At 46.7% G+C, this 17,539-nt stretch overlaps 1 long non-coding RNA gene across 1 annotated transcript; it reads right to left on the bottom strand.

Annotated features, from left to right (window-relative positions):
- Positions 1 to 5,486: 5,486 nt before the first annotated feature.
- Positions 5,487 to 16,228, bottom strand: LOC103882497. Its single transcript, XR_644345.4, has 3 exons — positions 13,663 to 16,228; positions 7,253 to 7,399; positions 5,487 to 6,185 (listed from the first exon to the last, which is right to left on the bottom strand). It is a non-coding gene; the product is annotated as an uncharacterized LOC103882497 (long non-coding RNA).
- Between the last annotated feature and the right edge of the window lie 1,311 nt (positions 16,229 to 17,539).

Raw genomic sequence — 17,539 nt, forward strand, 5'->3', positions numbered from 1 at the left:
ATGTCATCGTGACTCTTGTTGTTTCTCTACATTCGCACAACACCTTGGAGCCTAAGAAGCATTTTCAGATCCATTGCTTCCATTGGGGGAGTCAAGTTGTTGGCTTGATAGCTTTAGAGGGACATGACAAGTAGAAGAAGATTTGGAAAGGAGCTAAGCATGTGGTGACAGTGCTGGGGAACAAGACCTACAAAGCCGGGTGACAGGAGTAGGATGCCTGGGACTGGGACAGGAGTAGGATTGTGGGGCTGGATCACCAAGGGAGTGCTAGGGAATGGATTTCAAGTCCATGAAGTCTAGTGAGCTGAAAGGAAACATGTCAATAAACAGGTACCGAATAATGCCTGTGTGCAGGGCACCATGCTAAGTGGATTCAAAGATGAGTGATTAACATACCCCCTTCAAAGAATGTTTTGGATTTCTGTTCAATCTCCTTAAGCCACAGGGAGTGGAAGGCATGAGTGAGCAGAAGCCACTGGGCAGAGAGAAGTGGATATACCAAGCTCCTGCTTGTGGCCTCAGCTTCTCCAGGAGGTTTGGACTTAACCGCCATTAGTGACTCAGGCTAAGTCTCTTACTGGAAGAATGGGTTGCCTCCCTGGGTCTTGCTGGAAGGTGACATGGATGCATTTAGGCAAAGGCGTAGGGTAATCTGTCATGGAAATGGTAGACCCTGGCCCTTTCCCTTGAACATTTCAGGTTGAACACTGGGGCAGTGCTTCATTATAGAGCCATTAAGTGGATTCTCATGAGTGAGTTTCTGTTGGCCTTATAGACAATGGGGTTTTAATCATGTTTATCTAGGCTAAGAGAGGCCAAAAGGACCATTTGTGTATTTTTAAAGAATCAGGGCCCCATGGCTGAGCGCTGCTGGGGACGTAGAGGAGCAGCTAAGAGAACCCAGAGGATGATCACGGAACTGGGACAGGGAGCACCCAAAACCAGGTGAGAGTCCATCAGGAGGGTGACTGAGAAACAAGTTACTAACCACCTTGAAATACATGAAGGGTAAGAAGAAATTCCCATAGAACTCTCAAATCAAAATGTAAAGGTAACGCAGGGAGGGGAGAGGACGCAGGAGCTGGAGGAGTAGAGCACTGTTACAAAGCAACCGTGAAGATGAAGACTTTGGAATGGAGGGACACATTGGAACTAGTCTCACGCAGGCATTAGACTAGTCGTTGGAACTTCGGACCCACTACAGTGCTTCATCCTTCTGGACGGCAGGTCTCCTTGCTCATTTAAAATAGCCCCTGGCTTTCTCACCAGATTGGCCACAACCTCCCAGCAGACCCCTTGGCCTCCCTGTGCTGGCCCCGCCTACCCTCTCATCCTCCTTTCCCACTGCTCCCACCTCATCTGGCAGATTCCCTCCTCCATAGCCTCTTTCTGGATCTCTCCCACGGATGTCTCGTCCTTCAGGGCTCACCTAACATGCCACCTCGTCCAGGAAGCCTTTCCTAATCCATGCCACCTGACGGTACATGCTCCCTGCAGGAACCTGTGTAGCACATCATGCCTCTTAACGACACTTCCATTTCCTCCTGCATTCTAATAAATTGTGTGCTTGCCTGAGCTCTCGCCCCCACCCCTCCTTAGAAAATTTCAAGGGCAGAGACCTGATTCTTTCATTTGTGTATTCACAGTGCCAGGACAGGAACCAGTGTGCCATAGACACTCAATAAACGTTAAATTGCATTTCAGCCAATGTATACCTTGGACAAAGTTTCTGTGTTCCTTTAGAGGTTATGACCTGCATTCTGGAGTGGTGAGACTCAGGCTCGGACCCTTGCCTCTGTCACTAGCCAGGTGATCTAGGGTAACTTAACTCATCTCTGCGCCTAGGTTTTCTCATCTGTAAAATGAGCACAACAGGACCTACCTCCAAGGACATTGTGGTAGTCTTCATAAAGCCCTTAGCAGATTGTCTGGACACACTGTGCACGCTCAGTAGATGTAAGACAGGATTAGCAATGTGCAGTATAAGGGACATAATTTCCTTTCGATTGCCAAGAGTGCAGTGACTCATATGCTCCATTTCTACCTGGCAGTCTTTATCTTCTGTAAAGCACATCTTTGCACAAAGCAGTTTCATTTCATTTCAATGCTGTTAGATATCTGGGAGCCATATACACAGGAATGCTAGTAGGTAGTTTGTTAACTAGGAATCAAATATACCCATCAAAGAGATTTTCCTCAAAATGATTTTCCAATTCATCCATCCATCAAGCCTGTGCCATTATGAGCTGTGTGAGTCCTCCAAGTCCTGCGAAAACGAAAATGAACAAAACCAAACCCCTGTTCCCATGTTGATCACAGCCTCCCCGGGCAAATATAGCAAAGCCCTAGATAGAACTATGAAAAGAGGCTGCGAACGTCCAAAGAGGAGAGTGCCCGCCCCTGTGCACACTGAGGAGAAGCTGGGGAAGTGGGAGCGCCAGCAGGCCTCATGGAAGAGGGGGTGTGCAGCTGGACCCTGCCAGGTGAGTAGGAAGAAGTTTGTCGGAAAGAGGAGGTAGAAGCTTCTCCAAGAACAGGAAGCAGCATGTGCAAAGAGATGGAGTCCTTGAGTCCACATTCGGCACATGCTGAGGTTGGTGGCCCTAAATGGCACTGAAAATCAATCCACATACTTCTAATACTGATGTGGATTTTATTTAAAATAGAAACACTTCCACCAAATTAGTTATGAATCCCAGAAGACGTTATCTTGTTGCTAAAATAAATGTTTTTATCTTATTTCTTCCAAAATGATTTGATGGTTATTTTTCTGAAGCGTATTTCTGATTTCTCTTGAAAACAAGTGCCTTCAGAAAGTCCGTTTCAGCCAAGGATAAACAACTCAAAAGAAGCTCAGGATCACAACTATTTAGCCCATCCAAGGATCACATTCTTCATATTCTCTAAACTACCCACAGCACATGGAGTGATTTCGGCTCTTCAAAGCCAGCAAAGAGATAAGTTCATTGAAACTCAAGATGAACAGGCACAGAACTCATTATATCTGGTTTCATTTGTTCCTGCAGTTATTCTCTGAGGACAGTGGACGGTGAATGCAGCCAAGGTCTCTTTCAGAAGAGCCCAAATGGAGGAGGAAATTTTGTTCATAACTTCGATGGGAGAATGTTTGGCCAAATGCAATGGCCTGAGGCCGGAAAATGCCAGTTTGCATCTCCAGTGCAGACAGGTAGGGAGGAGGTGCAAGAGATTTAGCAAGATAAAGACTTGGACCCAGAGGAAAAGAAAAACACACACATCCACATGCACACACGCTCCTTGTGGAAAATTAGACTTCACTTCCACCTCTTGAGGTGGGAATTGTAATCTTACCTAAATTGCAGAGACGAGGCTACAGTCATATTACACAAAGCTGTCTCTATCAGTGAAGGGTGGTCTCTTGGGAATGAACTATTTTGACAGCCATTGCATGTCCAGAATTCATGATGTGAGCAGAGTTTTCCTAAAAGAGGCAACTTGGCCTGTTGGGATCAGAACTGTTGCTTATTTGATTGTTTTCCTTTTGGTCTCAGATCCTGGAGTCTCAGTGTCAGCTGGAGACTGAAAACTGCAGCCTGCAGGGAGAGATGGGGCAGGGGTGACCCTGAGGGCCTCTGAGTCCTGGCTCCAGGTGTCCCATTGGTCAGCCCTTCCTGTGCTTGGCTCTGCAAGCCAATCCATTCTCTGTGATTGCTTGAAATTTGTAGAAAAGAAAAAGAATAAGGCTTTGTCATCATGGTGAGCTTGAATAAAATATTTCTCACTTCTGGACCTCGGGTTTCTCACTTGTTAAGAGGGTGGGAGTGAGAGACTAAGCAAACCCTCAGGTTCTTAAAATTTCCTGATTTAATTGATCTGGGAAAGGGATCTTTTCCACCATTTTGGTTTAGGAATATTTTATGGGGCCCAGGGTGCAGCGGTTCCTTGAGTTCTTCAGTGAAGGACCACAGTGGCTTCGTGGTTGGGGTGGCAGTTCACCGGAGCAGCGAAGACTGCTGGGTAGAGACTATGCGCTGCTTTTCAGAACCAAAGGCTCCACCTATTTGAAACTTGTATTGTGGAGGCATGTTACAGAGGAAAGAGCACAAGACTTAGAATAATTGTCCTAGATTTGAGTCTAGCCACTAAACTAACTGTCTGAGATTGTGGCCAGGGCACACCCGAATTTGGGGGCTCAGTTTACTTGTGGGTGAAGTGAATAGGGGAGACAGACTTCCAGGAGGCTCCATGGTCCATGCTCCCTGGTGTATCCACCCTTGTGGGATCCCTTCCCTCCAGTGTGGGCAGCACCTGTGACTTGTTTCTAACAAACAGAATATGGTAATGGTGGCGAAGTCCGTGTCATTATCTTAATATATTCCAGCAGACCTGAACGCCCGTCTTACCAGCTGACTATTGCTGTCAACTGTCTCCCTTGCTGGTTTTGATGGAGTAAGCTGCCATAGAGAGAGGTCCTGGAGAGGAACTGAGGGTGGCCTCTGGCTGAGGGCCCACAAGGAGCTGAGGCCCTCAGACCAACAACCCTCAAGGAACTGAATTCTATCAACAACCACATGAGTTTGGAAGCAGAGCCTTCCCCAGTCAAGCTGCAGATGAGACCCCCAGCCCTGACTGACTCCTGGATACAAGCATTGTAAGAGAACCTAAAACAGAGGAATTAATTAAACTGTGCCTGGACTCCCGACCCACAGGAACTGGGAAATAATAAATGTGCTGTTTAAAAGTACTAAGTTTGTGGTAATTTGTTATGCAGCAATAGATAAGTAACACAACAGAACAGTTAGAACCTTCTGTACTTGACATCCTGTGAGCATGACAATACTCTTATGATATCAGCATTACACATGTAACAAAACCCACTCCATTATGACATACACAAACACATTGTAAACTGTTACTGTGCTGGGTTGAGAATTATTCATCTTTCTAGAACTCCTAGGGTACTTGTTCTGTATTTAAATTCTCATTTAATCAGGACTCATTTCCAGGCTTCTTCCTGCTGATTGTAAATACCACATTCACACACACAGCTCCACGTCCCACACACACAGCTCCACGTTCACACACAGGTCCACATTCACACATACAGAGCCCCACTCACATGAACAGGTCCACATTCACACACACAGGTCCACACTCACGCCTGGTCCATTCCACCTTCCACTCCACTGGTCCCTTCCTGGTCCATTCCCTGGCCACTGAATGGGTCCACAGATCCATAAGATCCACGTTCCACGTCCCTGGATCCATCCTGGATCCATTCCTGAGATCCACTCGTTTCCCTGGGGCCACTCCTGATCCACTCCTGGATCCACCTGGGTCCGTTCCACCAAAGTCCACACTCACACAGGTCCACGTTCACACACACAGGTCCACACTCACACACACAGGTTGTTCACACACACAGGTCCACACTCACACACACAGGTTGTTGTTCACACACACAAGATCCACACTCACACACACAGGTTGTTGTTCACACACACAGGTCCGGCATCTCGCTGAATTTAATTAAGGATCAGCCTGAAATGAAATGGCTCCAGCAGGGAAGCGGATGCCTCTGAGACATTCTGAGGACAGGAGGCAAGAGACCTTGGTGTTATTTGGTACTGTTGGTCCTGATAGTCAGGATCAAGCAGAAGAATATGAATGAATGAAGCCTGAGGAAAAATTAGTCTAGCAAGGGGAGCCCGATTTCTGTGCTGAAACATATGGCCACCTACAACCAGCAAAGATACTGGACTTCTTTTTACATACAGCGGTGCCCAGACCAAGCGTCAGGCCTCAGTGAGCTGCATGTGAACGTTTTGTTGCTTACCAAGTTTTCTGGAACCCTGACATCCCCTACAAATAAAATCAACATTGTGAACGGTCTCATTTTAGACATGAAAGGAAAGGACCTAAAGTCTGGCTGGTGTCTGAGGTGGTGGCTGTGGAAAGTTCCAGAGTGGTACCAAGGAAATCTGGTTCAGCTGCATCTGCGTGAGGAAGAGTAAGTCCATGCTTCTGCCCACAGGGGTCTTCCGGGCTACTGGTGAGCTGTCACCTCCCCTTACAGGAGAGTTTGACGGGTGCTGGTGCAGCAGCCGATTTTGGAGCCAGAGGAGGTGAAGACACCCGGGAGATCAGAGCAGGGCTGGGGAGTGAGGAGGGCAGCGCCGGGTGCTTTTGAATGATGAATTCCTGCCCTTAGAGACCAAGAAGGTAGTGTCATTTCCCCCGGGGGATCCCGTCCCCCCAACACCTGCTTTGTCATTAAAGGACCATCCCCCTCTGCAGAAGAAGAACTTAAAGGGCAGGCATGTAAGACGTATTAAATGACAAAATGTCACCCGGTAAACAAAGGCAAGGGGGCACACTGGGTTCATTGAGCCGGGGGGGGGGGGGGGGGGGATTTGGGTCAACTTCACAGCGAGGGGCATCCCTGGTGACCAGCAAGAGGCGGAGCTGGGCAAGGGTTCACTGGCATTTCTTGATGAAGTGATTTCAGCTCTGAAAGTCCCGTGTGCGCGGCCCCAGCAGGAGGCTCCTGGAGTCCCAGGTTCGGGACAGGGCCAAGTGTGGGGCGGTCTCCTGGCCTCAGGGTCCTGAGCAGCGAGGGCGGCAGCGAGGGCGGCCGCGGGGGCGGCGCTGCAGCCGACGGCAGGGCCGGGAAAGCCCGAGACGCGGCCCGGGCCCGGGGTCTCGGAGGCTCGGGGGCTCCGGCGCGGGCGTGTCTCTGCCCCAGCCGCCCACAGCGGCCGCCCCGGCCCCGGGCGCAGACGAGCGGCTGCGCGGAGCCCCCTGGCCCGGGCCTGCCTTTGTCCCCGCGGCCCGCACGCCCCGCCGCGCGCCGCCTTCTGCAAGGATCACCCCCGCCGCGGCGCTACCTGGCCCTTTGTCACCAGCTGCCCAAGAATTCAGAAATCAAATGTATTTCCCGGTTGCAGCCGGGGCGCCCCGTTGTGCAGAGGGGTCTCTTTAACTGTTGAAATTCCAGCAGACATTGTGCAGCCCTTTATGGCGCCAAATAAAAGCCGCCCCGCTTCTTGCCCCGGCCCCCGCCGCCCCTCCCGGCTCCCCTGACTTCCAAGCCCCGGTGGGAACCTGGGAGGGACGCTCTTCTCTCAACAAAAACGCTGACGAGCCCGAAGACACTGGGGCTGGAGTGTCTTGCCAGCTAAAGGGCATAAATCAATGGGCATCTTGAGTTGGGGAGGGTGTATTTCCCTTCTTTTCTGGGAATGAATAGATGAATGGTGACTCCGTTTCTTACCACCCAGCACTGTCCGAAACTCGCCTGGACAAGTCCAGTTTCATTCTTTGCAGCACGACTAGCTCCTGTGCGCTGCGGAAGACTCGGGCTGATCTGAAAGCGCCTCTCCTATTCTGGACTCTCAGGTTTTAAGTACGTCTTCCGCACCTGCAGATGTAAAACACACGTTGCTATTATTTTCCTCGATTACGTTGACATTGCCTGAAAATGAATACAAAACATTGCCTTGCAAAGATTTTGTACCTTTTTTTTTTCTTTCTTTCTTTCTTTTTGTGATTGTGCTGGGAAACAAATGTATGCTTTTTATATTTTTGAGAAAAATCTAGAGTGGCCACATGTTCACAGCACGCATTCCCACACTTCTTGTCCACTCATAAAGTAATGAATAAGAGAGACGAATATGCACAAATCTACTAACCCATCAACATCAGCCCAATAATAAATGCTCCCATGAAAACAGTTACAAAGGCCATCATAATCTGTACTCTCATTATAAAATATTTAGCAGTATAACTTGAATTATATAGTCATGGAAGGAAGAAACCTGTATTCAAAGAATTAGGTCCATTAATTATAAATCATACATGCTATAAGGCTTTTGCAAGCTCTTAAGAATAATAATACATAATACTTAGATATTTAGCACTTAGGATTTTTTTTCACTGTCTCTTTTTTTTTAATCGTGAGAATTTAAAGATGCCACTCAGTTATTCTGTGACTAAAGGAAGTGATTATAAATCAATGCCACATTTGCTGACAGACGGCATTCCTCTCTTTATACACATCTGTGTGTCTCCTCACACACAGATGTGTATAAAGAGAGACACACAGATGTGTATAAAGAGAGGCGTACATGCACACACATATGCGCGCACACACACAAGTGCTTGGCCCACTCAGCCTCCCCATAATTTCACAAAAGAGTGACTCTAATGTTTGCTGCCTTGTGGGGAGCCGGTGGGCATGGCAGTGAATTGGATACCTAAACCAGAGAAGGCCTGAGAGGCGTAATCAAATAAGGGAACCACTTGAACTGAACTCCCAGCAGGAGCGGGAGGGAGGCCTTGAGAGGTTACACATAGTTTTTATCCAGCCTCGCAGGAGAGCACCAACTTCCTGCTGCTAGAAATTTGTCTGCAAATTTTTTCCTCATTCAGACAGAGAGCTGGGGTCCAGGAAACACTGGGTTGATATGATAACTTGATTAAGTCTGGGGACAGATGACATGGGAGCACCAAGTCGACTCAAAGGAACCTGTGCTCTCCTCTTTAACCTCTCCTTGGGAGCCTACAAATTATATCTATTAACGCATCGGCCCCCTGGCACCGCACAAAGACGTTGTCTGCCCAAATGTATGTCAGTCATTTGCAGGGGCCTTTCTGGAATTCCCACTACATTTTCATGTCTCTTCACTATTTGAAAAAATAAAATTTAATCTGATGGGCTAGACAAAGGCTCACAGTCTACCTCCTCCTTTTAAAATCGCTTTGAAGGTAGAAGTCAAGTTCATCAGCAAAAGTGTTCAAGAAAACCTTGAAATGGGCCCTGGGCAACTGGAGCATATCCAGGGGAGAGAAACTACAAGGAAGAAGGGTTTGGAAACCACATCCAGTGAAGCCTGGATGGAAAACCCAGGGATTTACCTGGAGAAGAGAAAACACAGAGAGGACTTGGGAGCTGAAGAAGTGCCAACGGGAAGAAGGATGAGAGTTTGCTGTGGGTCCCGGGACAGAGCCCAGGGAGAGACCAGCGTTCACCAAGTGCCAGCAAAGTGCCTGGATGAAAAATGGGCCATGTGCTGGGGCCGCCCCTGCGGTTGTGAGGAAATCAGTAGTGTGGCCACAGGTGTACGAATCACAGCTGCCTCTCCTGGTGTCTGATCCAGGAGACAGCCGGCCATTGAGAGGCTGGTAAACCTCAGCTCCAAATACTGTGGGTTTTTTAAATTTGAGGGTTAATTTAACAAACAATAAGTTTTGTGTCCACCACCCAAGTCAAGATATAGAAAATTTCTGCTACCCTTGAAAGTTCCCTTGTGCCCCCTTCCAGTCAGCCCATCATATCCCACTCAACCTCCTAGGCAATTATTGCTCTTTTTTTTAAGAGACAGATTCTCACTCTGTTCCCCAGGCTGAAGTGCAATATCAGGATCATAGCTCACTGTAACCTGGAATTCCTGGGGTCAAGTGATCCTCCTGCCTCAGCCTCCAAAGTAGCTAGGACTATAGGTGTGTACCACCACACCACCTAGTTTGTTGGTATTTTTTGTAGAGATGGAGTCTCTAACTGTTGGCCTTAAGCAATCCTCCCATCTCAGCCTTCCAAAGTGCTGAGATTCCAGAGATGAGCCACTGGACCTAGCTGGCAGTCACTGTTCTGATTTCTATCACTCTCAATTAGTTTTGTCTGTTTTTAGAACTACCTTTAAATGGGAGAATGTACTCTTTTGTGTCTGGTTCCTTTTATTTAGATGATACTTTTGAGATTCATCCACTTTGTTTGCTCATTTTTATTGCTGAGTAGCATTCCCTAGGAGGGCTGTAACACAGTTCGTCCACTCATTTTCCTGCTGATGAGTATTTAAGTTGTTTCCAGTTTGAGGATATTAGGAATATAGCTGCTATGAACAGTCTCATAATATTATTCATTTCTGAGTCATAGGATTAGGGTATATTCCAAATGCCTTTTTTTTTTTTTTTTGAGACGGAGTCTTGCTCTGTCACCAGGCTGGAGTGCAGTGGCGCTGTCTCGGCTTACTGCAACCTCCACCTCCTGGATTCAAGCTATTCCCCTGCCTCAGCCTCCCGAGTAGCTGGGACTACAGGCGCCCACCACCATGTCCGGCTAATTTTTTGTATTTTTAGAAGAGACAGGGTTTCATCATGTTGGCCAGGATGGTGTCGATCTCCTGACCTCGTGATCTACCCGCCTCAGCCTCCCAAAGGGCTGGGATTACAGGCGTGAGCCACTGCGCCCGGCCCCAAATGCCATTTTAAAAAGACTGCAAAGCAAGAAAAGCCTGAGGTCATGAAAGGTGTTGCCTTCAGCCAAGACTGAGAAGAGTTTCTGGGACTTGACAGTTTCCAGCTATTGTCGTCGCCTTCCCCAGACAGCACAAGTTGCATCCTTGTTCCTCTCACCGATGGGCAGAGGGCATAGACTGAGATTGATCTAGGGCGGCCTCTGGGATTCCTCATGAGCAAGAATACCCATCTTAGCAAAATGGGTATTGGCATCATTCCAGCTTACTCAGAACATGTGTATTCCCATCTACTGAGCTCCCACTATGTGCTGGGCCTTGTCGGTGAACAAGGGGCCATCGACTGAGAGAGATGAATTTGATGAGGGCCCTGTTTTTAAAGTGCTTGCAGCTGGGTGTGGTAGCTCACGCTTGTAATCCCATCACTTTGGGAGGCTGAGGCAGGTGGATTACCTAAGGTCAGGAGTTCGAGACCAGTCTGGCCAAGAAGGTAAAACCCCATCTCTACTAAAAATACAAAAATTAGCCGGGTGTGGTGGCAAATGCCTGTAATCCCAACTACTCAAGAGGCTGAAGCCAAAGAATCACTTGAACCTGGGAGACAGGTGGCAGGTGAGCTGAGATTGCATCATTGCACTCCAGCCTGGGCATCAGAGCAAGACTCCCTCTTAAATAAATAAATAAATAAATAAATAAATAAAGTGCTTGCAAGTCTAGAAGGAGAAATTTAAAAAGTAATAAATTATGAAACCACAAGTCAGTCTTCAACAAACACTTGGGAGTCACCTGCTGTGCTGGCTCTGGGCTGGTGCTGACATGGTGGGGAGATGGCTAGACAACCACAGAAAGAAAGTGAAGGTCAGCTCTCTGAACCATGGGGAAACAGGGACAGAGTCTCCCACTCTGGGATAATGAGTCCCCTTTAGCAAAGAGGATATAAGCCCAACGGAGAGGTTGGATTTGGATTTGGAACAGGTATCCCAAACCCCAGATCTGCTATATCACTTTGGGACACAGAACTTGTCTCTGGCAGATGTGCTCATGTGTCCTTATCACCTGGCTTCAGGTGGCACTAAAGCTTCCAAGTCAAATCAAAGCCATCAGAATAAAGAATGCTGGTGCTGGGAGGCCCTTTGGAGTTCACAGTTCGCTCCATCCCAAGTACAGATGGGGAAACGGAGACCCAAGCTAAGAGAAATTACGTTCTCAAAGTCACAGGGAAAACATGTTTGCCTCCCACTACAATTAATATTCTGCAGTGTCAGTCCATCATTTATTACAGGTTCTTATTATATAATAGAGACCTATTTATTTATGATATTAGCATTGGAGGGATAAGATTAGCATATTCCCTGTAGTCTCAGCAGGTTCATCAGCCTTTGCCTGTGAGCAGCTGTTCCATTTGGAGAGATATATTTTTAATCCAGAAGTTACCTAACTTTATGATAAAAACAGTAGGCCTTGTTATGATAGAGCCTTATGTTATTATGGCTCACTCATCTTCTATATCAAGTCGTTTATTTTTCTGTTTGTTAGGCTTTTATTTTATTTTATTTTATTTTTGAGATGGAGTCTCGTTCTGTTGCCCAGACTGGAGTGCAGTGCCACGATCTTGGCTCACTGCAACCTCCACCTCCTGAGTTCAAGTGATTCTCCCACTTCAGCCTCCTGAGTAGCTGGGACTACAGGCGTGCACCAACATGCCAGGCTAATTTTTTTTTTTTTTTTTTTTTTTTCAGTACAGACAGGGTTATACCATGTTGGCCAAGCTGGTCTTGAACTCCTGACCTCAAGTGATCCACCCACCTCGGCCTCCCAAAGTGCTGGGATTATAGGCGTGAGCCACTGCTCCCGGCCTATCATTTTTTCTATACACAGGTTTGACAACTGTTTAATCATAGAAAACTGCATAAACAACTTTAGAGTAAAACTTCATTACTTTGGACTAACCCCTATAGCCTTTAAAAACACTGATGTGTATTACTGCAAAGTGAGAGAAAGTTGTGAATATATTGAATTTTCATACTACCATCTAAATGGTTGTTGCCAAATTTGTTTAATAGAAAAAAAGAATGTAGATTTATGCAAACTTGGCAGGAATTTACAAATCAGAGAGAATAAAGACAGCAATGTTCGTGGTTCCTGCTTTGTAGTTTTTTAATAGTAATAAAAATTATAAAATACTTTATACATGCACAACATTTTATGTTTTCCAAAACACCTTTATGTGCATTCTTTTACAGGAACTCCTGACAAATGACAAGATATATGCTACCTCCCTGTTGCAGATTGAGAAGGCAGAGGCTTGTTCATGATCACATAGCTAGTGGGACCACTGTGATCTCCACCCACTACCCTTTGCCAAAGAACAATATAGCACCATGTGATAGTCCCACACAGAACCCAAGAAAGCTCGAGGAAGGCATTGACACAGTGGCTCTTTTGATTGTAAGATCTGAGATCACATAATGTTTTTCAAACATATGATATTCATTTTTATAGGTCTTCTGCCAGAAACAGGGTTAGCTCCATAGTTTGTGGATTTTATTTGCTATTTAGTGTCATTCTAAGTAAAGAAAAATTCACATTTTAAATTATTAGCATGAGTTTTACAATTCATCTTTAACTTGAATAGTGCCAGTTTTAAATGCAAATATAAGAACATTTAACTCCTATGCAGAATCACCAAAATTGCAGAATTTTTATTTTGTAGTCTATATATGTATGTGTGTGTATATATATGTGTGTGTATATATATATTTTTTTTCTTACCAGAACAGTGAAAGTGCTGTACAAAACTAACCCCGCTGTTTTTACTTCTGTTGGTAATACACACACATTTCCCTTTGTACCTTTGACTTATGATGAGGCTGAATGAGAGGGCAGGGAGCTATGGATCGTCCTAGCTCTCTCTTTCCTTCTTGTGTCATTTTTAATGGATCTGTTTTGCTAACACAAGGACAGAAGGTGAGTAAGAAAGGATGTGATGGGATTCTTTGGTCAATTGTGTTTCTTAGACCTCCACTGTCTTTTTTTGATTCTTTTTTTTTTTTTTTGAGACGGAGTTTCGTTCTTGTTGCCCAGGCTGGAGTGCAATGGCATGATCTCGGTTCACTGCAACCTCCACCTCCTAAGTTCAAGCTACTCTCCTGCCTCAGCCTCCCAAGTAGCTGGGATTACAGGCACCCACCACCACACCCAGCTAATTTTTTGTATTTTTAGTGGAGATGGGGGTTCCACTATGTTGGCCAGGCTGGTCTCGAACTCCTGACCTCAGGCACTCCACCCGCCTCGCCCTCCCAAAGTGGTGGGATTACAGGCATGAGCCACTGCACCCGGCTCTTTTGTATTCTTTTGCTCTGGTTTGCAAGGAGTGCATGGCTTCTCAGGGCCATCGGTGCCCACTTAGGTGTGGGCAGAGCATGCTTACCTCCCTGAGTGTCGAGGAACTCCTGGGCATCATGGGCCCACTGGACTCCTGGACTCCTGGGCATGGAGAATGCTCTGTATGAATGGCATAGCGAGGAACTGCAGTGGCATGACTCGCCTCTCCTCCACCGTCTCACTGGGCTTCACTTACAAAAAAGAAGTTCAAAGATGAAATTATCAGAATGTCAAGACAGTGACAGAAGGGCACTAAGCCAAGCACATGACCCTTCTCAGCACAGAGTCCTCTATAACAGAACTTCAGGGCCACATGGCAAAGTCAGTGTTGAGTATTCCTAGTCTAGAGGCTATAAGAGTACAGACGTGTCTCTCAGGCCCCAGGTGGGAATTCGAACTTCTAGACGAATTCCAGGGTGGAGCACCTTCCTCACAACATCCGTAGAATGGATGAGGCTCAGTGAAGCATAATCCCAGAGGGGAGACGGAACCCAGCACTGCCCTACCTGAGAGCCATGTGTCTGTAGCTGCGTGACTTGAGGATGAGGAAGGAAAGGGGGGACAGTAGAAATCCGCCGGGCACAGCCAGAGTACAGTGGAAACAGTCTTGTCGAGAAAATGCTATTATGACCAGAAATTAAAGGGGAAATCCAAAATGTTATTATAACCTAGCGATGTTCTTCTTTACCCACAGAATGATGCTTTAAAGAAACTCATTACTGAAGACATGTCTCTCGAATACACATTTACACAGTCTATTTAACACAACCCCTGGAACAACTCTCCCTAACAGAGAGTCAGGGAAATCTAATTTCCAGTCACAGCTCTGATTCATTCTTGATGGGTGACTCTGGGCAGGCCACCTGACTTCTCTGAGCCTCAATTCTCTTCTCTGTAAAATGGGAATAATGATTCCTAATCCAGAGGTAGGGTCGTTGTGAGAGAATGCATGTAAAAGTGAGCTGTAAGCTGTAAATCACTGCGCACACGTGAAGGCATGTAGATTGCCTTGGCACGTTGGCATCCTGTGTACAAACGTTATATATCACACACGGATGCCATCAGGAAATTCCACTCCGGGGCAGAGTGATTTACAAAGCCTGCTCAGAAGTGGAGTCAATTAAGGTCAGCTTTCTATGTTGCTAAACAACAGGGGATTCTGGGTTCAGTAACGTTGAAAGGCAGGCCCAACACACCCCTTGAAACTGGGCTTTTGAGAGGGTTCAAAGGAAGGCGAAACAAAAGCCCCTCTTTGTGATGTTTTCACTCTTCCCGCATTGTCCTCTTTCACCCTCCAAGGGCCTTCCTGTAAAGAAAGGGGCTGCTAATGTGGCGAGTGGGAGTTTGAAATTGTCCTGGGCCAACAATGTTGGCACATTCTGCCGGGCCTCATTACAGAATCATCTGAAATGCTTGAGAAGTGTTTCCCACTCATTAGCATAAATAGCAGAAAAACTCTTTCACAAACAAAGCAGGTTCCATCTGCCCCAGTATGTCCTCACCTTGACTTCAAATGGCCAGTCCCTCCCCCAACACAATACAGGGGCGCCGGCCTCCGAGGCCTCAAACACCCCACTTCAGAACAGCATTCAGCGAAATACCAACACGGTAACCTGCATGTTTATTCATTGGCCGGCCCCCTCCTTTTAATGGAGTCCCTTCCCCATTGTGGCCACTTGATTCTTTCACAGACCTGAAAGGGACGGGCAGGGAGAGGCGTCCTTTCGAAGCTGTTGGGATCCGTAGCAACCCACACCTTGTGAGTGGGTCGACTAGGCTAATTAGGTTTGTTCTGCCTTTTTGGCCCAGGCGTATTTTGTCAGGTATTCTGCTGTGAGATTAAAGAGTCATTAATCACCCAGGCCTGACGCTGACAAGGTGGCTTTTACAATGAAGTCCACTTCCCTGGTGCTGGCTGGAGCCGAGGCCGGATCTGTTTTGCATTACATTGCAGAAGAATGTAATGCGGGTTTCTTCCCAGGCGACCTCACAGGATGTCAACCTCCGGCCCGGGCCTTAAGAAGGCCGGTGCCAGGGACAGAGATAGCATCTACTTTGAAGGCAAACTGTGCTCACAGCAGCTGGGTGGAGTCTGTTGGGTTCTGGAAGGGCAACTCACAGAATAAGGGTAGAGCCTGACAGAGTCAGACCTTAGTCCCCAGCCACCCAGCCCCGCATTTTCCCGAAGAAAGCCCAGAGGCTCCGAAAGGAAGGATACTTGCCCGAGGACGCACAGTAAATCACGGTGAGAGTCAAGATTAAACCAGGGCATCTCAAGGCTGTCACACTACCACATCTGAATCCCAAACTAAGCTTTTTATAACCCTTTTCAACATAATCAATAACTGTTACAGTTGGCAATTCAGAGGTCCTTCACTCTTAAGAGGAGAAAGAAGGGAAGTCAATCCCATTTGTCAAGTGCACTGTGCTATTTTGCATATAATTGATTCTATTTAAATGCCATTTTCATAAGATGACTTGTGAAAGGACTCACTCACCCTTAGTTCTCACCCAGTGCAACAGTTTTCCTGATAAGTAGGCATTACATCCCTATTTTATCTTATCTTTTTCTTTTTCTTTCTTTCTTTCTTTTTTTTTTTTTTTTTTTTTTCCCGAGACGAGAGTCTCCCTCTGTCACCCAGGCTGGAGTGCAATGGCGCAATCTCAGCTCACTGCAACCTCTGCCTCCGGGTTCAAGCGATTCTCCTGCCTCAGTCTCCTGAGTAGCTGGGATTACAGTTATCCACCACCATGCCCAGAAAATTCTTGCATTTTTAGTAGAGACGGAGTTTCACCATGTTGGCCAGGCTGGTCTCAAACTCCTGACCTTGTGATCCGCCCGCCTTGGCTTCCCAAAGTGCTAGGATTACCGGCATGAGCCACTGTGCCCAGCTAGCATCCCTATTTTTATGGACAAAGACGCCAAGACACAGCAAGTTTAAATAACTCATTCACAGCCGATATTCTTTCTTGTGCCAGACTGCCATTTGAAAAGATAAGTTCTCTAAATCCAGGCGTTCTCATGAACTTTTATTATTACTGATGTCAATCACAAATTAAAAGCTTAGGTCAGTTATCTAAACATCAGATTATCAGAATGCGTTGTTTCCTTTTAATCTCAGTTTGTGATCATGCCATCTATCTCTGCTGATGTTTCCTTATTGTCTTTTCTTCTTTCACTCTTTCATTAATTCAGTAAACATTTATTGAGCATGCCGGGGATGCCCAGATTTTAAAAACAGGGCCACATGCCCCTTTCTTGTGACATTACTGGAAAATGAGCTCCTCACAAATAAGAGAGTAAACCAAGAAGGAGGAAGGCAAGGGCTCTGGGAGACAGGAGCTCCAACACAGAAGGATGGTGAAGGCAATCCCCAGGAGGCTGCAGGGTCGTCCAGAGGAAGGCTGCATGCCTAGTGCACAGGGTGGACAGCTGGCCCACACTGCTGCAGGGCACAGCCCTGGGACAGGCTTCAGCAGAAAGACAAATTCAATAGGAGACATGATCATCTACATCACCACGGAGGAGATTTAGAACTTTGGCAGAGTTTGAACCTTTATTATTACTTAATACAATGAAAACAAAACAAATGGACTCACACCTGTAATCCCAGCACTTTGGGAGGCCGAGGTGGGTGGATCACTTGAGGCCAGGAGTTCAAAATCAGCCTGGCCAACATGGAGAAACCCCTTCTCTACTAAAAATACAAAAATTAGCCACGCATGGTGGTGGGCACCTGTAATCCCAGTTACTAGGGAGGCTGAGGCAAGAGAATCGCTTGAACCCAGGAGTCAGAGGTTGCAGTAAGCCGAGATCAAACCGCTGCACTCCAGCCTGGGCAACAGAGCAAGACTCCATTTCAAAGCAAACAAACAAACAAAAACCAACAATAATAAAAAACAAAACAAATGGAAAAATAAGA

Source organism: Papio anubis, chromosome 2 (assembly GCF_008728515.1).
Source record: "Papio anubis isolate 15944 chromosome 2, Panubis1.0, whole genome shotgun sequence".
Lineage (NCBI taxonomy): Eukaryota > Metazoa > Chordata > Mammalia > Primates > Cercopithecidae > Papio > Papio anubis.